Source organism: Marmota monax, unplaced genomic scaffold (assembly GCF_021218885.2).
Source record: "Marmota monax isolate L192 unplaced genomic scaffold, Marmota_monax_Labrador192_F-V1.1 WCK01_AAM20220418_F8-fsc00019, whole genome shotgun sequence".
NCBI classification, from domain to species: domain Eukaryota; kingdom Metazoa; phylum Chordata; class Mammalia; order Rodentia; family Sciuridae; genus Marmota; species Marmota monax.
In genome coordinates, this window is record NW_026695242.1 from 7,461,364 (window position 1) to 7,486,216 (window position 24,853).

General features: G+C 46.2%; 1 protein-coding gene across 6 annotated transcripts in view; it reads right to left on the minus strand.

Annotated features, from left to right (window-relative positions):
- The window catches only part of Cdh23 (cadherin related 23), a 383,514-nt gene extending 359,305 nt beyond the window's left edge, over window positions 1–24,209 (minus strand). For 4 of the 6 annotated variants that reach the window (XR_009226399.1, XM_058577898.1, XM_058577899.1 and 1 more), the window contains exon 1: window positions 23,843–24,209. The gene's annotated coding sequence lies outside the window, so the exon portion shown is untranslated. The remainder of the gene's footprint in view (window positions 1–23,842) is intronic. The other 2 variants (XM_058577902.1, XM_058577897.1) reach the window with 2 other exon arrangements.
- Between the last annotated feature and the right edge of the window lie 644 nt (window positions 24,210–24,853).

Consider the following 24,853-nt stretch of genomic DNA (forward strand, 5'->3'; position numbering starts at 1 on the left):
TTCATGGTAAAATGTCCAGGAGGAAAAGTAAGAGACTTATGAGCCCCACAGTCACTCCCAGTGGTTTTTCCAGTGTCCTTTTCCTATGGGCTGGGGACATCCCATGGGGAAATGTCTCCGCATATCCACGCTCAAGGGCCTGGGAGCTGCCTCCAGAGCCTTTCCCATCTCAGCTCCCACTGGGAAGGACAAGGTCATGGGCCATGGAGGCAGGGACAGGGGCAGACAGAGGACGGAGGAGGCCTCTTCATTACCCTCAAGGTCCCCTCACTCTCCAGAGTCCATCCGGGGACTGGTCCAGCCAAGGAGAAGAAGCCCCCTGCCCTCTAGGAGTGCAGAGAGAAGAAGGGAGTAACAGGGGAGGGAGGTGCGTGTGCATGTGTATGTCGGGGCAGCTGGAGACCATGCCTGGCCTCAAAGGAACACTGACTTTAGGTCCCCGCAAAGCCACACCATGGAATCCCTAACCCATCCTCACAGCTTTTTCTTACTTAATAACATAACAAGAAGAAGAAGGATAAAAATGGTAATGGTGCTGATGGTGCTGATGATGGTAATAATGGTGGGGATGAGAGAAGTGATGGTGGTGGTGGTGGTAGTAATGGTGGATGTGGTGGTGGTAGTGATAATGGTGGTGAATAGTAATGGTGGAGATAGTGATGGCGGTGGCACTGGCAGTGGTGGTGACAGTGGTGGTGGTCGCAGCATCTTTCTTTTATTGAGTGCATCCTTAACATGGCGAGCACCATGTTTACTACTCAGTTCTCACGGCCGCCGGACAGGGAAGGTGGAATTATGGCTACACCCATTTCGTAGATGAAGAGACTGGAACTAGGAGAGAAGAAGTCATGAACCCAAAGTTACTCAGCCAGTGAAAAGTGACCTGGGACACCAAACCAGCTGCGACATGATGGGCACACTGACATCTCAATGAAGCTAGGAAAGTAAGGATCCGAAAACCTGTTGAAGGTCTGGAGCAGCCAGACCCAGGGAGACAGGGAGCTTCCAGGGAAGCCCAGTCCTCTGAGAGCCTCTTTTCTATGCAGGACTTTGAAAGGAATAAGAAGGGAGAAGCCTGCAGAGTCGTGGTCATCTCATGAGTCGGGGACATTAAGTTGAGTTGGGTTTAACAAGGCAGCCAGACCTGAGGATCCCAAAGCAACGATCTCCGCAGGTGTCTAAATACATTAAACCCAAATAAAATAAAGAGAAGAAAGTGCCCCACAGGACAAGAATTATTGAAATAGGACACAAGATTTAATTCAAATATCAGCAAAACTGAAAATCGGTTCTTTAAAGAGAGCAATAAAATCAACTCATCCAGTGATTAAAAAGAAGACGAGATTGAGAGAGGAGACATGTATGACCAAGATGATCAATAGAAAAGAAGGCTGCAGATGCTATAGGGAATATAAAAATTGTAAGAGGGTAATTACAGAAATAGAATTAATATCTTTATGCCAATTCATTTGAACAGTAAAAGTCAAAAAATACAATTTACTAAAACTGACATTCAAAACATAGAAATATAAATAGTCCTACATCTTCTTAAAATTGAAACTATAATTTTTTTGGAAACTATAATTTATAATCTTCCCAATAAGTAATCTAAGCTTGTATGGCTTATTTATTTATTTATTTTGGTATCAGGGATTGAACCCAGGGGGCACTAAACCACTGAGCAACATCCCAAGCCCTTTTTATTTTTTTGAGACAGTCTCACTAAGTTGCTTAGGAACTATCTAAGGTGCTTAGGATGGACCTGAATTTATGAATCTACTGTCTCAGCCTCACAAACTGAGGCTTCTCTATTTGACTTCTCTATTGAATTCTTCTAAACATTTAAGAAAAAAATACAAATCTTATCCACACTCCTTTAGGAAAAGAAGGAATAGTACCCAATTTGTATTATATGAAGCTAGCAGAATTTGACACTACAATCTGACATGGATATTACAAGAAAGGAAAATTGAATGAGCCCATATGGTAAAAACATCAAACAGGATATTAGCAAATCATATGTTCCATGCAAAATACAGCAAAAAAAAAAAAAAAAAAACATTGCAGCTATTTCAATAGTGGAAAAGGCATTATAAAGAGAATAATATTTGATGATCCAGTTGGATTTATTCCAAGAATGCAGGATTAGTTGGTTACTTTTAGAAATCCATCAGTATAATTTATACACATTATCAAAAGAAAGAAGAAAAATTATATTATCATGTAAGTACATGCAATAATGTATTTCATAAACTTCCTTACACATAACAATTCTTAGCAAAAGGGACTAGAAGAGGCCATATATGTATGGAAAGACCTATAGCTAACATCATACTCATTGGCAAAAGACTGAAAGTTTCCCCACCAAGATCAGGAACAAAAAATGCCTGCTGTGGCCACTTCAATTCAAAATACTAGGAGAAGCACTAGTTTGAGAAATTACATGAGAAGGAGAAATTTTTAAGATCCAAACTTAAAATGGATAAGTAAAATAATTTCTTTTCACATATAAATAAATAGAATCTTCAGATTCTACTGAAGATTGTACACACACACACACACACACACACACACACACATGCATGCACGCGCACACACCCCAGCGCGCGCACACACACACACACACAGAATCCTCTTAGGGCTAATAAATTAATTCAGAAAAATTTTAGGATACAAAATCAACCATTTTATTACAAATGGCAGACTTGAAAAAAATGGGAAGAACAATCCTATTTATATCATAAAGAATAAAATAATTAGGAATAAATTAAATCAAAAAGGCAAATGACTTGTACACTGAAAACTACAAAATGTTGCTGCAAAAATTAAATAAAGGAGATAAATAAGTGGAAAAACATCCCATGTTCATGGATTAGGAGATCAGATTATTATTAAGATACTAAAATCCTAATGGTGTGTTTCACAGAAATAGAAAAATCCATCCTAGGATTTTATATGAAGTCCAAAAGCACCCCTGAATAGACAAAATGATCTTGGGGAGGGGAGAGAAATTTAAAGACTCATACTTTCTAATTCCAAAATTAACTACAAAGCTAGAGTAATCAAAAAGTGTGGTACATAAAGAAAGACATATAGATCAATGGAATAGAACACAGAGTCCAGAAATAAACCATCACATATATAGTCAATTGATTTTCAAAAAGGGTGACAAGACATTTTAATGGGAAAAGAACATTCTTCTTAATAAATGATGTTGGAAAATTGTACATCCACAGGCAAAAGAATTATATTGAACTCACTTTACATCATATTCAAAAATTAATTCAAAATGGATCAAAGATTTAAACTACAAACTTCCTAGAAGAAAATATGAGGGAGGAGGTCTTCAAGATGGTGGAATAGAGGAGGTGGCTTTCCTGTTGCTCCATGGCATGAAACCGAGAAAGCAGACAGCAGCTTCTCAGCAAGTGAGGTACTAGAAACCTACAGGGACACTATAGTCTACACGGTAGAAACTCTACTGCCTCAGATCCATTCTGTTAGATGGCAGGTACACAAACAACATGAAAAAAAGGGAACAAATTGTCTCACACAAACCAAGATACTCTGATAACAAATCCATTGACACCACAGTGGAAGAAATGTCAGAGAAGGAATTCAGAATGTCCATAGTTAAACTGATCTGTGAGGTAAAGACAGTTTAAGGAATGAAATCAGAGAGAAGATACAGGAAGTGAAAGATCACTTCAATTAAGAGATAAAGATTCTGAAGAAAAACAAGCAGAAAGTCTCAAAATGAAGGAATCAATAAACCAAATTAAAACTTCAAGTGAAATCATTACCAACAGACTAGATTGCTTAGAAGACAGTTTCAAGCAATGAAGACAAAATATATAATCTTGAAAACAAAGTTGACCATTGAGAAAAGATGTTAAGAGACTATGAACAGAACTTCCAAGAAATCTTGTATAACCTGTAAAGATTTATTGGGATAGATGAAGCCTTAGAGATTCAAAGGAAAGTAATGCACAATTTTTCAATGAAATAATATAATTCTTTATTTCCCAAATAAAGAATGAAGTGGAAAATCAAATATAGGAGGCGTATAGAGCCCCAAATAAACAAAATTACAACAGAACCACACCAAGGCACATTATTATGAAAGTGTCTTACAAAATAAGTACAGAATGTTAAAAGCTGCCAAAGAAAAATGACAGGTGACATTTAAAGGGAAACCAATCTGGATCTTAGCTGATTTCTCAAACTAGACCCTCAAAAGCAAGGAGGTCTTAGAATAATATATACTAAGCTCTCAAAAAAAAAAAAAAAATGGATGCCAGCCAAGAATACTATAGTCAGAAAAATTTAGCTTCAGAATTAAGGATGAAATAAAAACCTTCCATGATAAACAAAAATTAAAAGAATTCACAGCTAGAAAGCCTACACTACAAAACATACTCGATACGATATTTTATAAAGAAGAAGTGAAAAATAAAAGTGAAAACCAACAAAGGGAGGAACTACACTAAAAGAATAGTGACTCAGTGGAGAAACAAATTCAAAATTTAAAAATAATAAATGAATAAATCAAAATGACAGGGAATAAAAATCATTTCTCAATACTACCATTGAATGTAAATGGTCTAAACTCACCAATCAAAAGACACAGACTGGCAGGTTAGATTAAAAAACGAGACCCAACAATATTCTGTCACCAAGGGACTCACCTCATAGGCAAAGGCATCCACAGACTGAAGACAAAAGGATGGGAAAACCATATCATTAACATAGATCTCATAAACAAGCAAAGGTTTCTGTCCTCATACAGATAAAGTGGGCTTCAAGCCAAAGTTGATCAGAAGGGACAAAGAAGGAGATTTCATACTGCCTAAGGGAAATATACATCAACAAGACATAACAATCATATATATTTATGCCCCAAACAATGGAGCACTTACATACATCAAACCAACCCTTCTCAATTTCAAGAAGTAAATAGACCACAACACAATAATACTGGGTGACTTTAACACATCTCTCTCACCACTGGATAGATCCTCCAAACAAAAAATAAATAAACTATAGAACTAAAAAATACAATTAATAATTTAGACTTAACAGACATATATAGAATATTTCATCCATCAGATGAAATATTTTCTTCTCAGCAGAACATAGATCCTTCTCTAAAATAGACCATATCTTAGACCACAAAGCAACTTTTAGCAAATACAAATAAATAGAGATAATACCTTTTATCCTATCAGATCATAATGGAATGAAATTAGAAATCAGTGATAAAATAAAAAAATAGAAGCTATTTTAACACCTGGAGGCTAAATAATACTCTATTGAATCATGAATATAAAGCAGAAGAAATGAGGGATGAAATTTTAAAAAATACTTAGAGATAAATGAGAATAGTGATATAACATATCAAAATCTCTGGGACACTATGAAGGCAATGCCAAGAGGAAAGTTTATTGCATTGAGTTCATACATTAAAAGGATAGAAAGTCAATGAATAAATTACCTAACATTACATCTCAAAGCCATAGAAAAAGAAGAACAAATCAACACCAAAAGCAATAGAAGACAGGAAATAATTAAAATCAGATCTGAAATTAATGAAATTCAAACAAAAGGAACAATCAAAAAATTGACAAAAAATTGGCTCTTAGACAAGCTAACAAAGAGAGAAAACTCAAATTACTAAAATTCACAATGAAAAAAGGAAATATCACAGCAGATACTACTAAAATATGAAAGAAATCAGAAAGTATTTTGAAAATTTATACTCTAATAAAATAGAAAATCTTGAAGACATCAACAAATTTCTAGAGATATATGACCTAACCAAACTTAATCAGGAAGAAATAGAAAAAATTTAAACAAATCAATTTCAAGCAATGAAATTGAAGACAGCATCAAAAGCCTACTTAGAAAGAAAAGCCCAGGACCAGATTCTCAGCTGAGTTCTACCAGACCTTTAAAGAAAAACTAAACACCAATCTTCCTCAAATTATTCCATGAAATAGAAAAGGAGAGAACCCTTTCAAACTTGTTCTATGAAGCTAGTTTCACCCTGATACCAAAATCAGACAAAGACACATCAAAGAAAGAAAACTGCAGACCAATATTCCTGATGAACATACATGTAAAAATTCTTAATAAAATACTGGCAAATCACATACAAAGACATACTACAAAGATAGTGCACTTTGATCAAGTGGGGTTCATCCCAGGGATGCAAGGTTGGTTCAACATACAGAAATTAATATACATATGATTCATCACATCAATAGACTTCAGACAAGAATTGCATGATTCTCTCAATAGATGCAGAAAAAGCATTTGACAAAATATAGCATCCATTCATGTTCAAAACGCTAGAAAAACTAGGGATAGAAGGAACATACCTCAACATTGTAAAAGCTATCTGTGCTAAACCCAAGGCCAACGTAATGCTAAATGGAGAAAAACTGAAAGCATTCCCTCTAAAAACTGGAACAAGACAGGATGGATGCCCTCATTCACCACTTCTATTCAACATAGCCCTCAACTCTAGCCAGAGCAATTAGACAGAAGAAAGAATTTAAAGGGATACAAATAGGGAAAGAAGAATTCAAACTATTTGCTGATGATGTAGTTCTATATTTAGAAGACCCAGAAAACTCCACCAGAAAACTTGTAGAACTCATGAATAAATTCAGCAAAGTAGCAGGATATAAAAATTAACACCCATAAATCAATTGTGTTCCTTTACATCAGTGATGGATCAACTGAAAGAGAAATTAGAAAAACTATCTGATTCACAAATAACCTCAAAGAAAATAAAACATTTGGGAATCAATCTAACAAAAGAGGTAAATGACTTCTACAATGAAAACTACAGAACACTAAAGAAAGAAATTGAAGAAAACTTTAGAAGATGGAAAGATCTCCCATGTTCTTGGATAGGCAGAAGTACTATTGTCAAAATGGCCATACTACCAAAAGTACTATATAAATTTAACACAATTCTTATGCAGGTCCCAATAACATTCTTCATAAAAATAGAAAAATCAGTCATGAAATAAATTTGGAAAAATAAGAGACCCAGAATAGCCAAAGCAACCCTTAGCAAGAAAAGTGAAGCAGGAGGCATCACAATACCAGACCTTAAACTATACTACAGAGCTATAGTAACAAAAATGGCTTGGTATTGGCACCAAAACAGATGGCTCTAGATACATTCTAAGTGTATCAAGGACCTAGGCATTAGATCAAAGACTCTGCACCTACTAGAAGAAAAAGTAGGTCCAAATCTCCACCATGTTAGCTTAGGAACAGAATTCCTCAACAAGACTCCAAAAGCACAAGCAAAATTAAAAATCAATAAATGGGATTGTATCAAACTAAAAAGCTTCTTCACAGCAAAGGAAGTGATCAAGAACATGGAGAGAGAGCCTACAGAATGGGAGAAAATCTTTGCCACATGCACCTCAGCTACAGCATTAATCTCCAGGATACATAAAGAACTCCAAAAAATAGCATCAAAAAAGAAAAAACAAAAACAAATAAACCAATCAATAAAAGGACAACGGAACTTACAGACACCTCACAGAAGAAGAAATACGAATGGTCAACAAATATATGAGAAAATGTTCAACATCTCTAGTAATTAGAGAAATGCAAATTAAAATTACACTGAGATTCCATCTCACTCCAATCAGAATGGCAACTGTCAGGAATACAAGTAACAATAAATGTTGGCGAGAATGTGGGGAAATGTACACTCATGCATTGATGGTAGAACTGAAAATTGGTGCAACCACTCTGGAAAGCAGTAGGGAGATTCCTCAGAAAACTTGGAATGGAACCACCATTTGACCCAGTTATCCCACTCTTTGGTATATACACAAAGGACTTAAAATCAGCATACTACAGTGATGCAGCCACATAAATGTTTAAAGCAGCTCAGTTCACAATAGCCAAGCTATGGAACCAATCTAGGTGCCCTTCAACAGATGAAGGAATAAAGAAAATGTGGTATCTACACACAATGGAATATTGCTCAGCCATAAAGAAGAATAAAATTATGGCATTTGCCAGTAAATGGATGGAACTAGAGACTATCACACTAAATGAAATAAGCCAATCCCAAAAAACCAAAGCCAGAATGTTCTCTCTGATATGCAGATGATAACTCAAAATAGGTGAGGGGGAGAGAGGAGTGGGGAGGTTCACCATATTGGACCATGTTGTGGGAGGAAGGGAGGGGGTATGGGAATGGGAAACACCGTAGAATGAATTGGACATAACTTTCCTATGTTCATATATGAATACATGACCAGTGTAACTCCCAAGTTATACTCCATGTATGTTTGATATGTCAAAATACATTCTACTGTCATGTATAACTAAAAAGAACAAATAATTTTTTAAAAAGAAAATATGGGGGAAATCTTCATAACATTGTATGTAGCAATGATTTATTGGTTATGACACCAAAAGCACAGGCAACAATAACAACAAAAAAGATATTTGTATCCGTTAAAGGCAAAAAAAAAAAATCTTTGTTCATCAAAGGACACTATCTAGAGGGGGGCAGCCCATGGACTGAGGGAAATATCTGTAAATCATGGATCTGATGAGAAATTAATAACCAGAATATAGAGAGTTCCTACAAGTCAACAACAATAAAACAAACAACTCAATTCAAAAGCAGGCAAAAGACTTGCTTAGACATTTCTCCGTAGAAGATACACAGATGGCCAAGGAACCCATGAAAAGATACTCAATATCACTAGCCACTGGGGAGATGCAAACCAAAGCCACACCCAGATACCACTTCACGCCCATTAGGTTGGTTATTATAACAAATATCAATAAGGGGTAACAAGGTGGGGGAGGAATCGCAATCCTTGCACATTGCTGGTGGAATATAAAATGATGTCGCTGCTAAGGAAAACAAAATGGCAGTTCCTCAAAAAATTAGACATGGAATCACCATATTATCCCACCCTCATCTATATAGTCAAAACTAATGATGGCAGTAACTCAAACAGATATTTACACAGCCACATACGTGGAAGCATCATTCAAAATAGCCAGAAAATGGAAACTATCCAAATGTCCATCAACAGATGAGCAGATAAATGAAACATGGTATATACATACAATAGTCTATTATTCAGCCATAAAAAGAATAAATTCTAATGGATGAACATGGATGAACTGTGAAAACACTATGCTAAGTGAAAACAGCAAAACACAAAATGGCAAATCCTGTGCGATTTCCATGTAATACACTGTCTAGAAGAAGCAAATTCATAGCAACAGAAGATGACAGTGACTAGGGCTGAGGATGGGGCTCAGTGGTGGAGCGCTTGCCTGGCATGTGTGAGGTCCTGGATTCCATCCCCAGGACCCCTCCCCATACACACACCCGAAGAATTGCCAGGGGTTGGAGGAAGAAGGAATAGGGATTTGTTTTTTCATGCACAAAGTCTCTCTTAGAGATGATGAAAACGTTTCAGAGGTGGACAGTGGTGGTGACTGTACACTATGAATGTACGCACTGCCCTGAACCGTATGCTTAGACTGGTTCAAGAAGGGGCAGAGTGTGACACAGTGGTAGAGTGCTTGCGGAGCATGCACAAGATCCTGAGTTCAATCCCCAGCACCGCCCCCCCCCCAAGAAAAAAAGATTCAAAGCATAAACTTCATGTTGTATGTGTTTTAACCATAATTTGGGGGAGAAAGGATTAGGTGAAAAATATTAGGGTTTCACTAAGTTGCTAGGGCTGGCTTTGAACTTGTGATCCTAATTTGATCCACTGCAAAAAAAAAAAAAAACCTACATCAAACATCAAACTCAATGGTAAAAGACTGAAAGCTTTTTCTTGGATATCAGAATCAAAATAAGGAGGCTCGTTACCACCACTGCCATTCAATATCATGTTTGAGGACTTAGGCATTGCAATAAGGCAAGAAAAAACATAAAAGTCTTAGAAATGAAGACATAAAAATGTTATTTATAGAAAGCATGATCATGTATGTTTTAAAAACTATCAGAACATGTAAACTACCAAAACAAATAACAAGTTTAGCAATGGTTGTAGGAGAGTAGTCAATCAATATTTTTAAAAAATCAACTAGGCTTTTCTTCTTTCTTTCTTTCTTTCTTTTTTGGCACTGGGGATTAAACCCAGGGACCCTTAATCAATGAGCCACTTCCCAGGCCTTTTTATTTTTTATTTTGAGACAGGGTCTCACTAAGTTGCTTAGGGTCTCACTAAGTTTCTAGGGCTGACTTTGAACTTGAGACCCTCCTGCCTAAGCCTCCTGAGAGCCACAGGGAGGACAGGCAACTGTACTTCAGGACGGCTCAACTGTACTTCTATATGACAAATAAATAATTAGAAATGAGAAAAAAAATCACGATGTTATCAGAAAAACATAAAACACATAGAAATAAATCTATTCAAAGACACGTAAGACTGCTACACAGACAACTAAAAAGAATTCCTAAAAGAAATTTAAGATCTACACCATTTGACCCAGCTATTCCTCTTCTCAGACTATACCCAAAAGGACCTAAAAACAGCATACTACAGGAACACAGCCACATCAATGTTTATAGCAGCACAATTCACAATGGCTAAACTGTGGAGCCAACCTAGATGTCCTTCAGTGGATGAATGGATAAAAAAAATGTGGCATATATACACAACGGAATACTATTCAGCACTAAAAAAGAACAAAATCATGGCATTTGCAGGTAATGGATGGCGTTAGAGAAGATTATGCAAAGTGAAGTTAGCCAATCCCCCCCAAAAAACAAATGCCAAATGTTTTCTCTGATATAAGCGGGGTGACTCAAAGTGGGGTAGGGAGGGAGAGCATGGGAGGAAGATTATTTCTAGATAGGGAAGAGGGGTGCGAGGGAAAGGAAGGGGGAAGGGGAATAGCAAGGATGGTAGAATGTGATGGACATCATTATACAAAGTACATGTATGAAGACTTGAATTGGGTGCCAACATACCTTATATACAAACAGAGATATGAAAAATTGTGGTATATATGTGTATTTAGAATTGTAATTGTAATGCAAAAAAAAGAGTACATGTGTAATGGCATAATTTGGCATGAACATACTTTATATACAGAGTTTTGAAAAATTGTGCTGTATATGGGTAATGATAAGTGTAATGCATTCCACTATTGTCATGTATTTAAAAAATAAATAAATAAAAGAAAGAAAGAAATTTAAGATCTAGACAAATAGAGGAGTATTGCATTTGTGGGTTGCAAAACTCAATATTATGACGATGCCAATTTTTGTCAAATCAATGGGCAAATTTTTGAGGCAGTCTCAATCAAAATCTCAGCAGGGTCTTATGGAATTTCAAAAGCTGATTCTAATATTTATATGGAAATGCACAGAGCCAAAAATAAACAAGAATTTTAAAGAACAAAACCGGAGGATTTATAGTATCAGATATCAAGACCACAGAAAGCTTGTATTGATACAAAGTCAGAAAAATATCAAGAGAACTGCATATACATATGTGTATGCCAACACACACACACACACACACATATCCACAAATGTTCATAGCAGTCTTTTTTGTGATAGATAAAAACTGGAAGCCAGGTGTGGTGATACATGCCTGCATCCCAGCTATTCAGGAGGCTGAGGCAGGAGGATCACAAGTTGGAGGCCCACCATGACAGCTTAATGAGATCCTATCTGAAAATAAAAGATAAAAAGGCCTTGGGATGTAGCTCAGTGGTAGAGAACCCCTGGGGTTAACATCCAGTACCAGAAAAGAAGCCTAGAAGCAACTCAGTTGTCTGTCAATAGTACGGGTAGATTGTGAGATTGTGGTATATTTACACTATGGAATACTATGCAGAAATGAAAATGAACATATGTTAACTGTACACAGGACCAATTCACAACAAGTTGAGTGAAGAAAGTATCACGAAGATTGCACACTGTGTGATTCAATTTATACAAACCTAAAAATAAGGCTGGGGAGGTAGCTAAATGGTAGAATGCTTGCCCAGCATGCTGCAGACCCTGGGTTTGATCCCCAGCACCATAAAAAGTAAATAAATACATAAGCAAAATGAACCTGTGTTCATTCTAGAACAGGCGTTAGAACACAGGAGAGAGTGACCTTTGAGTAATATGACATGGCTTCCAATAATCCCTTTTGTTGGCCTGGGGAGGCACTTAGATGGGAATGGTCACTGTGATCACGTGAGCTGGACACATACAATTGGTAGGCCTTTCTGGATGTTATACTTCAACTAAAAATTGCCTGACAATTTCCGGGTCAGTTTGGCACCAACATCAGTGCTACTAACTGCTGATCCATCCTGGCTCTCTTCTGCCCCCCTACCAGGGGGAACACAGTGCTAGGGAGGGACACAGAGGAAAGCCACAGCTTGGGGACAAGGGGACCTCCCCTCCAGGAAGTCTTCCAGGACTTCCCTTTTCAATCTACATAGGCTTTTGGGGGAGGGGCGGAGGGTAATGGGATTGAACTCAGGGGCACTCGACCACTGAGCCACATCCCCAGCCTGACTTTGTATTTTATTTAGAGTCAGGGTCTCACTGAGTTGCTTGGGCCTCAATTTTGCTGAGCCTGGCTTTGAGTTCAAGTTCCTCCTGCCTCGGCCTCCGCAGCCACTGGGCTGACAGGCTACATCGTCTTTTTCATAGATACGATTGTTACTTTTGTCACCCCCAAGACCGAGAGCTCCCAGGACTCAGGAGCTGAGAACAGTGACATAAAAACAAAAATAACATTTGTTGGACAGTGTCAGTGTGTCCCGGAGTTTGTCACCTCCTGAAGGCCTGTTCCCAGGCCACCAGACGGGAGGAGGACAGTGGGCCCTGGCCACTGGGCCTGGGCTCCCGAGTCTCCGGGAATCGGGCTGAGCTGCAGCGTGGTTTGGGGAGGGTCCCTTTCCAACCCTGCCCGGGGGGGTTTGGAGCTCCCTGGGGTCAGGTCTCTGCTGACAGCTCTCAGGACAAAAGCGGAGGTCAGAGACAACTGCTCCTGTCCCACCTCCAGGCCAGGGGTCAGCAAAAGCCCCTGGGAAGGGAGAACCCTGCTCTGGGAGTGAACTGACCTCTGCCTCCCTCCACCCCTCACCGACTCACCACCGGTCTCCCTGACCCGCCTCTGACCCCCGCTGCTGCAGTGAGATCTCGTGTCCCTGGCTCTTAAATAAGAGGAGCGTGGCTCTGCCTAGGGACATTCTCTGCCCGCCTGGGAGGTTTGGGGGCTGCAGCAGCCTGTATTGGGCTGGCTGGGGGAGCCAGGGTTCCAGGGACAGGCACTTAAAGTGGCGGCCCCCAGAGCATTAGGAGGGAAAGACAGGTATCCCGCCCCTCACATCAGACAGCTCCCCCTTGTCAGAAGCGGAAGCTTCCAGAGACAAAGCCCTGCCCAGGAGGCTTCTATTTCTACCGTGGCCAGAAATAGCCCAGAGAGGAGGGCCACCTTGGCAAAGATGACATGCCTCTCTACACCAGAGACCAGGGGCAGATGCTGGGCCCAGCAGGCAGACCTGGAATAGACCTGGGAGCAGGGCACCAGAGGGGGCCTTCTACCCAGCCAGCACACCTGCCCAGACACACCTGCCCAGACACACCTGCCCAGACACACACACAGCAAGCACACACAGTCCAGGCCTTCTAGGTCAATGCCAGAAAGGACAGGGAGCTGTCAGGACAGTTGACTTGCAAGCCAGGCGGTTGAAAGGAAAGGAGGAGTGGCCAGGCCTATAATCCCAGCAACTCGGGAGGCTGAGGCAGGAGGATTGCAGATTCGAGGCCAGCAATTTAGTGAGGCCCTAAATGACTTAGCGAGACCTTGTCTCAAAATAGAAAATAAAGAGGGCTGGGGGGTGTGGCTCCGTGGTTGACAGCCCCTGGGTTCAATCCCTGGTACAAAAAAAAAAAAACTATAACTGAAAGGAAAGCAGGAAGGGGGAACTGAGAAGCCGAGTCTCCTCCAGGCCTTTCCCATTCCCTCTGCCCTTGGCCCTGACACCCGGGCAGGTGCTCCTGGGGAAGCTGTGAAACACGCAGGTGCAACGAGGTCACCTACTTAACAGCCTCCCTCCCGCTGTATTATTCATGGGCTCCCTTCTTCCGGCACGAGCTCCAGTTTCCAACAGCCCCTGGGCGAGCAGCAGACCTGGCTTGGCAGGTCAGCCGGCCGGTCCAGCCCACAGAGGCGCCCCACGCTGCGCACCAGACCCCCCTCCGTCTCCCTCCCAGGAGGGAGCCTCTCGAGAAGTAACTCAGTCCCCAGCAGCGCTTCTGGTGAAGCCAGGCACAAGAGGCTGAGGTTTCCAGAAGGAGCCACGACACACACACCCCACCACACACACACCCTGAAGTGACTGTCCCAAACATGGCCCTCAGAATAAGTGTAGCAGCTCCTGCAAGGGCCATGCCTTACCCACTTCTGTATCTGGCATGGAGTCCCATGAAGAGCAGGCGCTTAATAAACCTCTGTTGACTTGTCCCTCTTCCCAAAAAGATGGACATCAACCTGATAGGCGTGAAGAACACGCCTGAGCCATTGGAAAGGTCGCTCTCTGGGTTTGGAGATTGCCATGTTATTTAAATATCTACATATATTTTGTAAATTCCATGTATTTTAAGTCATTGATAGAGTGACAATTAATAAAAAGGCCACATGTGTATTTATTTACCATGACTGACATGCACCACAGTTCACTCTGCCACGCATCCTGTGGACTGAACCCTTGAAGGGGCGTTTTCTTTTCCTGTTTTACAGATGTGACACTGATCCTGAGAATTCAGGCGCTTGGGTCAACACAGGACCGTAACGAAAGTCTTGACACATGTCCCTGTCCACACGGGTCCCACTGCCTGTGGTTGCCATGCACACCAACATGATCCAAATACAAAATCCGGATTCTCTAACGAGGTTGTTAGGGCCCAGACCCAGACAGTCCCGCCTGGGGACAGTTGAACGTACTTGGCCAGAAACACCATGGGCAGCTTGAGCCATCCTGGCCAACAGCAGAGAACACCATGAGGCTTTTCATTCATTCAGCAAACACTTATGGAGCACTTACTGTGTGCAGGCACTGTTCTAGGTTCCCGAGTGTCAGTAGGGGATGGGGGGCTGCGACAAATGTCAGGACCCCCTGCATTCAACACCCTAATTTTACAGACAGGGAGAGCTGAAGTATGTGGGCTTCCCAGGGGGGGGGCCTGCCCTGCTGAGAGGCCCCTTGCTCGCTCCCATGGGGGTTTAAATCACCCTCAGCCTCACTCTCTTGCACCCTGTGCCGGATGCTGTAGGCACCCAGATGTTCAGCTCAGCCAAGGTCAATGACAGGTGAAGTCCAGAAGCAATAAACACACCCCCAGGGCCAGACTGAAAGGGGCTGACCCAGACCCCTGTCCAGATCCTGATACTGCCCATGAGCCTGAAGTGGGACTTCTGTCCCTTCTGAGCTGTTCCCAACTGGGCTCAGCCTTCCCTAGGCGGGGCAGCGATCGTGATTAAGGTCCAACGCACAGGCTCAAGCCCACCCCACCGGCTGCTAGCAGTAGGGCCTTGGGCAGACTGCTCAACCTCTCTGTGCCTCAGACTTATCACCTATAAAATATGGGAACAGCAGGTCCCATGTCCTGGGGTTGTCACATGGAGCACGGGAGGTATTTCAGGTGAAGTGCTGAGTGCAGGGCCTGACATACAGTAGGTGCTTTATAAATGCTTCTTGTTATGACTGTCAGCTCTGATACTAAGTATATGACAGAGGTCACAAATTGGCCATCCACAGGCCACCCACAGCTGAAGGGTTTTCCTCGTGACACCCACGTCCTGAGGGCAAGGGAGCTGACACTCAGGAGCCTAGAACAGTGCCTGCACACAGTAAGAGTTTGCTGAGTGAATGAAAAGCCTCATGGTGTTCTCAGATCTTTGAAGTAATTGCTAACATTTAAACTAGGGAGAGTTTAACTGGCTTTATTTTTATAATATGGATTTCTGGACACCTTTGAAGCATCAAAGGGTCTGGCCAGCCCAAAAGTTGTTCTGCCCACAAGCCTTAGCAACAGAGGCAAAACGGTAGCAGCAGCGCCCCCTTTGGACAAGGTGAGCATGTGCAGTTGCCCCAGCACCTGTGATAGGCACCTGCAGGTCCACCCTCAGCCCAGGACCAGTCACAATGAGGAAGGTTTACCAGCCCCACAACACATACCCATGAGAGAGGAGACGGGCCTCCAAGCTGGCTCAGCCCCACATGACCCCGTGGTATCCAAATCCCCTGTCGACAGGACAGGTCTGCAAAAAATGTTCCATGTCGACCCAACTTTCTGCATTTTCCAGTGGCCTGCCCCCCGCCTCACCCCCATGCTTAGAAATCTCCAAAGTGCAAGCCGGGTGTGGTGGTGCATACCTGTAATCCCAGCAGCTAGGGAGGCTGAGGCAGGAGGATTTCAAGTTCAAGGCCAGCCTCAGCAAGGCCCTAAGCACTCAGCTAAACTCTGCCTCTAAATAAAATATTTTTAAAAGGGCTGAGGATATGGCTCAGTAGTTAAGCGCCCTCCAATGCGAAAGGCCAGGGGAAGACAGACTTCACCCTTATCCTATCGCCCGCTTCTCTAAAATATGTTAACCATGGCTGGCTGCCCTCCACGTAAGTCCCCAGTGTCCCATGGAGAGGGCACATGGCATTCCACACACTGCGAGCGTGGTGTCTGGAGCTGGGGGTTCTGGGGGAGACTAAGTGGGCACGTGACCTCTTTTTCTTACCACTCCCATCCCAGCCTCCAAGAAACCTCCCCTGGCCACCCCAACTTCCCCCTGGCACACCAGGAACCTGGTGTTCGCTAGAGCACCGTCCCCGTCCCCATCGTGGTTGTCTTTTTGGTGTGTTTATCGTCTTTGTCCCCAACCAAGACAGTAGCTGCCACTGTATGTGGCCTCTGAGCATCTGAAGTGGGCTTGGAAAGAGAGGCCTGGGTGGAAGGCCTCTAGAAAACCAGCTCACAGTGAGTCCAAATCAGGATGTGCTCCACGTGCAAAATACACACCCGATCCTGAAACTTCTTATGGGAAAAAAAGTGTCAATCAATTGTGCTATCGATTACATGTTGAAGCAACAACATTTTGGACACACTGGATAAAGCAAAAATCAATTACCAAAAGTAATAGCACCTGTGTCTTTAACTTTTTGCAAGTGACAACTAGAAAATTCAGAACTCCACCCGTGGCTTGCATTAATTTCTGGTGGGCAGGATTGCTGTAGATTCTCAGCATGAGTCCCCAGCAATGAGACAGAGGCTGGCACATGCTCAGTATCGGATGGCTGGATGGCTGAAGGAAGGACCTCTCCTGATGGCAGATGTGGGGCCCTAAGCACAAAAGAGGATGGATTTGGAAGCCACCCCCCTCACCTGTCAGCATGTTCTGGCTTTTTGATGGCTGCAGACCCATGTTTCTCCAGCAAGGAGAAAGCCTGAGACCCCCACGGAGGGGCAGAGAGACCCCTGCACAGAGTTTCGTCAGCTTGGTTCTCTGAAAATGGGCTCAGCACAATCCTGGCCCCAGAAAAGAAAGGCAAATCGGCTTCTCCAGATCCAGGGGCAGCTCAGAGCAGGAGAAGGGACGTGGGGCCTGGGGGCAATGGTGGCTAGGATCCTCTCTCTGCAGGGCCAGCCAGTGGGTGTCTCTGGAGGGACTTGGAGCAGACTCGCCTCAACCCTGGCAAGGCCGGGAACAGTCAGCATTCCTTGGGGACAGTACTAGTGATACAAATGGACACCCCGTCAGGGTCACAGCTGCCCTGTCCCCTCCTCCTCCTCCCCGGCTCTTTGCTCTATTTCCCTTCCCCCTTCACTTCCACTAGCTCCCAAATTACAGCCTTCTCTCAGCAACAGACACAATCAAGGTAGCACGCGGGCCCTTGTCACAAATGGCATCTCAGGTCCTCTCCAAATGGAAGATGGCCTTTAAAGAGGATGGCAGGGCCGCTAACAGCCTGCCTCGGGAAGACGCATCTCCAGGAAGGCGCGGCCCACAAGAGCCTCCTCCCTCTCCCGCTGATGATCTGCAGGAAGCTCAGGGGCACTGATTGGGCTGCTGGGGCGGGAGGAGCGGGGCTCTGCCCTTGACCGGCCACCACCCGGGCCAGTTCATCTCAGGGCTGTGAGTGGGCCTCCCTGCCTCTGGGCCTCAGTTTCCTCCACTGTAAAGTGGCAGAACCAGCTGGGCTCTGGACTCCTCAGTCCCCGAGAGGAGGTCGCAAACACAGATGGCCAAAGGGGCTAGGAACTAGCAAAAATCGTAAAGCGGGTCCATATGAGGTGACAGGGAGAGGTAGGGACTTTCGAGAACTGAGGGCTGCAGACTCACCCAAAGCCACTTAAAAGGAGGCTGTGGGCAACACTCACGCATGAAGGAACCACAGCAAAGTCAGAGGCATTACTGGGATGAATGAGATGGTCTGGGAGGGACAGGGGTGGGGGGAGCCCTCAAGGTGCTAGAACCTCCTGTGTCTCCTTGGCGGGGATGGGGGGGGTCACACAGGTGCACCCACGTGTGAAAATCCACCACTGGCATTGAGGGTCTGCTCACCCCCTGATGTGCACAGATTCCTCAATGAAAGAATTTTTAAATAAAATTAAAGCGATAACCACAACCCAGCGCCAACCAACAGCTGTCAACCGAGAACCTGGACCAGAGGTCACCAGTGCTAATCAGAAATGCCCAGATATGGGCTTTCATATGAATCTACTGGATTTTTAAATGTTATCAGTAAGTAATTCCCGGTTACAGGACTAGCGATACAAATATTGAGTGTACACACACACACACTCAGTCTTCAGGCAGAACTGAATTTATGAACTTAGAAACTGTCAAGCTCTGAAAACCAGGGGAGGTTTCACCTCTTTTTGCCAGAATAGAATGTGCCTAACACATAACTAAGTGTTTTACATAACTAAGTAAAAGGGAAATAAAAAAGTAACCATATTGTGCTTTATATACTATGTGCCAGGTTTTCTATAGGCCCACAGTGAGCCTGCGAAGCAACTCAAAATTATTTCAGGTTTTTTTATTTTTATTTTTTTAAGGTACTGGGGATTGAACACAGGGGCGTTTAATCACTGCCCTGCATCCCCGGCCCTTTTTATATATTTTATTTAGAGACAGGGTCTCGCTGGGTTGCTTGGGGCCTCAGGCTAAGTTACTGAGGCTAGCTTTGAACTTGTGATCCTCCTGCCTCAGCCTCCTGAGCCGCTGGGATTACAGGTGTTCACTACCTTGCCCCACAATTATTCCCATTTTACAGATGAGGAAACTAAGGCCTGAGCAAAGCTTTATGCCAGAGCCAAGGCTTCAGAGCTCAAGAGCAGAACTGTTGTCCAACCCCAGTTCTGCCTGCCCCCCACCTGCCTTATAAAAATCATGAAGGGAAAGAGTGATGATCAAAGTCACAGCTGGCCCTGGAGGGGTTTTAGAACAATATAAGTGCTAAAACCAAGCACGGTGTCACCCTCAGCCACACAGCCTCAGAGAGTCTTTGACATTTCCCACTCCCCTTCCACCAGCCAAGGGACCTTTCCCTATCTGAGTATGACACAGCCCCAAGAGCACAAATCCTGAGGCTCAGAAGTACAGACCTACCTCAGAGCCACTGCAGGACCCAGAGACCCCGCTCCCCAGGACAGAACTGGATCACACCTCACAGGGGAAGACTAGAAAGTCATCTTCTTGTGGCACTTCTTCAATATGCCAGTTTCTCACTGACAGTGAAGTTGGTGACAATGTGCATTTCCTGCCCTATGGGACTCTACAGAGCTATTTGCATACTGAATCCAAATAAATATGGTCCATAAATGTTCTCATGTTTTGTGAATTGGCTCTTTTACAAAAATTTTTGTAGACATTCATATCAAGCTATAGAAATTTCCAGCACCCCAGAAGCACCTCTTGTGTCCTGGTCATGAAAGTCCCAGGGGAACCATTATTCTGATATCTGTCACATAGAAGGGTTTTGCCTACAGCTGCTCCTTTTCTAGGAGCCCTTCAGTTCTCCGCAGTCCCCACCACTCCCTACTGTCTTATATCTGGCCCTGCTTTACCCTTTGTCTGTATCCTAGCCCCTCGAGGCATGTGAGTTTGAGGCCCCAACTCCAAGATCACGTGCCTACAGCCAGGAGTCTAGCAAGATGGGCACCAGACTTTCTCCTTGGGAATAACCAACATGAACAGTTGGAACTGCTTATAGACACAGAAGTGCTTAGTGTGTCGATGCTCACTTAGTACTAGGGCTGGAGAAGGCGAAGGGCCATCACCTGACAGTACCCATTCAGTTCTCCAGTGATGGAGCACCCACTCCCTAGTATGGTGGCCCCCTGGGGAGATAAGGAGGAGAGACACAGCTTGAGCCTTGGGGATAGCACCGGGCAGAGCAGGGAGAAGCATCATCAAGGAAGGACAGTGAGGGAGGGGCACAGGCTGGGAGGAAGCCCTCCCCCACCTGGGGGCCCAGAAGGCTCCCGGGAGTCGTGACTCCAGAGCAGTGTCCCACAGAATGTGCAGAAATACAGATTCTTCTGGAGAACTGGAGAATGAACCCAATCCCCTCGCCTTTTCCACCAAAGGCAAAATACTCCCACCCTGAAATAACCCATCCAGCAGGGTCTCATTCACAAGTGACCTTGCTCACCTACTAAAGACAAACAGCATGGGCCCAATACTGAGAGGAGCCCGAATCAAAGCTCAACATAAAACAAAATGAATAATAAAAAAACTATCATTGAATAAGAAACCAATCAGCCCAAAAGCAATTAATATTTAAAACCATCTATATACATGGAACACTGAATGTTTTAAAACCCAAAGGTTCAAGAAAACTGTAATACTTTATTCACTAAGTCATTTAAAAAAAATTTTTTTTTAGTTGTAGATGGACACAATACCTTTGCTTTATTTATTTTTTATGTGGTGCTGAGAATCGGACCCAGTGCCTCACGCATGCTAGGCGAGCACCCTACCACGGAGCCACCACCCCAGCCCGTCACCTCGACTTGTTAACTCATTGATTCTCAAAGCAATGAAAGAATGCTTTCACATGGCGTCATGCTTTGTAAGACCCATGACCACACCAGTCTGCATCCTCAGCTTCTCTTACGCACGTGGCACCTGACAGAGCTGCCCTCTTCCTGCAGAGGCTAGCTGAGGAGGAAATGGTACTCTTTTTGGCAGGGCTAGGGTGTGGGAGCCACATGATGACCTTCCATCTGTGACACAGGGCTCCACCAGGTCTCTGATCCAAATTTCAGGCCATCCTGGGTCATCATCATTGTTTCTCTAGAGGACCAGGGGGTGTCCTGCCACCATTCCTTGGTATCAACCTCAGAGCTTAGGACCTTCCAGGGCAGTAGAGGTGGTATGTCCAGTCCAGATTGGGGGGGAGCCTAGCCAGTATCTCCCCCCGTGTGGGCTGTCCCAAGTTGGCCTTAGGCAGCTCTCCCTCTCCAGATCCCATGGCCACCCATCTGGGAGGAGTAGACGAGGTGGAGAAGGGTTGCTTCATTTCTTCTGCTTCTGCCCCAGGAGCCCTGGAGGCAGAGCGCGTGCAGTAGGCTCTCTGCCCCCCTCTTCCAGGCCCGTGTGCACCTACATCAAGGTACTAATTGCATGGACAGTTGAGCTGACACTTGGATCTGCTTAAAGGCCCCCCAAACACAGACATTGTGGCATTAGCAGGTACAACCTCGAGAAGCCAGCAGCAGATGGTTAACCTAACTGTAGCACAAGTGTCCAGGCGAAGAAGTTTCATCTGGTTCTCACCCTGGTGTTCAATCCATTGCCTTGTTCGACAGGCTGCCCCCAAGAGGCTGGGCAATGCTCATTCCCTGGAAAGCTAAGGGCACCTGCATTCCTAACGGGCTCCTAGGTGATGCAGACGCTGCGGGTCAACAGGCTCCACTCAAAGCTGCGGGTCAGCTCAGAGCTGCCAGGTGCCGTGAGACCTCCGCCTCCCAGAAGGAGGTGCATTTTAAATCAGCACTTCAGAAAGGTGCTCTTTAAAACACTGAGCTCAAAGAAATGAACCTCAAATGGTAATGTGACAAGGTAAGGTGGCTCCTAGGGTGGGGCAGCTGTTTGGGAGGCAACCAGGACCATCAGTCACCATAACCTCAAATCCAGCACTCTGATAAGCAGCTGTGAGGAGCACAGCTATTTACAGCCCAGGAAGGCCAAGGCAGACCTGTGGTTGGGGCCGCCAAGGCCAGGGCGCTGGCTGGGGGCCTCCCACCCTGGCTGTTCTCCAGCAGCAGGGCAGAGTTTCTGTTCACACCAGTCACTTCTGTAGTGCCACCTTTTCAGTTCAAGGTGTACTCTAGCTCTCTGCCATGCAGGCAACTCGGCCTTCCTGCCCTGCCCAGCCCTGGAGAAACAGCTTCAAGCATGGCTATTTCTCCAGCCAAGGTGCCCCTTCCCAGCCCCTCCTCAGCAGGGACATCTGGCCCCTCACCCTCAGGTGCAGACCGCAGTGCGCCTATCCCTGCACCAGGAACCAAGCATTCATCCAAGCCAGCTCTCCCCAACCGTGGGCTGACTCATCGCCACCTTGCACCTGGCCCCAGTCAGTCTGGAGGCACCCACCCCCACCCCACAGCCTAATTCTTCCCTATGCAAGGGTCTGACTCCACCCAGCACACAAACACGTTCGCGCACACACACACAATCCTTGTGTCTTCCCAGTTTATTTCTGATTCAAACTGGGTTGGGGGCACTTGCTAAGAAGCTGAAAGGCTAGGGTCAATGTCCCTCTGGTCCCAGAAGGCAAGTACTCTGAAGAGGCAGGTCTGCTTTCTGTGTTACTGGGAAGGGTGGAGGCGTGTTCCTACCCAGGAAAGGCTAATTTCCTCTCGTAGGCCCGACAGCAACAGGGCTGGGGCTGGGGTCGCAGAGGTGCGGCGGCTAGAGGCAGCAGGGCACTGGATCTCCGTTCTCTGCACAGAGGCAAGGGCTCCAGGTGCCCGCTCCAGGAAAGAAGGCACTGAGTGCCCGCTGGCTGGCCCTGCCGCCACCCTGGAATGCGCGGACTCTGCACGAGTCCCGGGCTAAGCTGCCGGGAGAAGAGGAGTAATGCTCCCGTGGCGAGCCCCTGGGGACCGCCAGCCACCGCTACCACCACCGATAGCCGGCCAGCTCCAGGGCACGGGAAACAGAGAGTGAGCTGCCGCACGAGGCTCTCAGCGCTGCGAGGGGCGCGACTTCTCATGGTGGGACCGGATTGGGGAGGTTACAAGAGTCCCTTGGGGTCTTCCGTGGGCTTAGGAAGGGGGTGAGGGGAGAGGAGAGCTACGTGATTTTAGATTCCTCCAGCGCCACTGCCCACCCAGCCGTGGAGGTGCGCCACGCCCCATATCCACAGTCCAAATAGGGACCCAGAGCCCAGAAGGGACCGGCTTGGAGCCTAACGCCCTCTTTAGCCCCGAAATTCTCCCCACCCAGACCTGGACCCTCTCTGTTGCGCATAGAGAAAGGCACCTGAACACTCGCGGTCCCGGAACGAGGGTGGGGAGTGGGTGCGTGTCCTCCCAAGGCCAAGGCGGAGGGAATTAGAGTTCCCGGGAATTAAAGTTGCCGCGCGTCGGTCCGCGGGCTCGGAGCGAGGCGCAGGGCCTGGGCCAGGGGCATCGGGCAGGAGGCCCCGGGCGCCCGCCGCGGGTGATGGCCGCGACGGAAACAAGTGGCTTGGCCGCTGCGGTCTCAACCCCGCGATCCAACTTTCCTGCCGCGCGGCTGGCGAACAGCGCGAGGAAGGGAGGGAAGCAGGGAGGGAAGGGGCGGTGAGCGACTCTGGGTACCGTGTGCGTGAATGGAGCGGCGCCCCGCCGCGCCTCGGGCTCTCCTCTCCGCCGGATCGGCCCCCGCGGGCCGCCTGCTCGGGCCCTGGCCACCGCCGCGTCTCGCCGCCGGCACGAAGGCTCATCCGCGGTGCGCCGGCAGCTCTCCGGTCCCTCGGGCCGCCCGACCGCCGCTCGCCAGCTGCAACTTCAGGCGCGCCGCGGACTCGGACTAGGCGCACACCGAACGTCCCGAGGCTCTGCACCCCCGCACTCCATTCCCGGGGCCGGCCGCCCCGCCCCGCCGGCTCAGCGCCCGGCAGCCGTCGGACGCGTTCTCTGGCCACGCATCGCGCCAGCCGCCCGCGCCCCTCTCTCCCGAGCCACAGCCGGCGCTCAAGTCCGCGATCAACTTTCCCTCGCTGCCTCCGCCCCGCTCGGCCCCCGCCCCAGACCCCGCCTCCTGACGCTCCCTCCCGCACCTCCGCCGCGCCCAGCCCCGCCCGCGCGTCTGCACGCCCCCACCCTGATGCGTAGCCGGGACCCCAGGCCCCCGCCCCACCGCGCCCGTGAGGACCCCCGGGAGCGGCGCAGAGCCCAGCTGAGAACTCGGAGCATGAATATTTCAGTGCTGGCGGAGCTGCCCTCTGCCGATGTCATGGCACCGGCTGCTGTGGCAACTCCACGAATCCCCCAAAGGGGCAGGGAGGAAGCCCGCGGAAGCGGCCGCAGGTGTGTGTGGGAGCGGTGCCCGCTGGGCCCAGCCCCGCAGAGGGGTGCACAGAGGGTTGGCCACCCGGCTAGCCTCCTGCGCGCTCCGCGCCTCCGGCCGAGTGCAGAAACGCTTCCGGGAAAACGAAGCGAGCGAGCGGGCGCTCGGCCTAGGTGAGCCCGCGCCATCTGTTGGCTTTAAGCGCCCCCTCTCTGCACCCAGAGTCGCTGAGCTAGTCCTTGGAACTGCTTGGCCGGAGCAAGGCTCCAAGCAGCTGCCTGTGACCCCCCTACTCATGAGCTCCTTCCCTGTATGTCAGA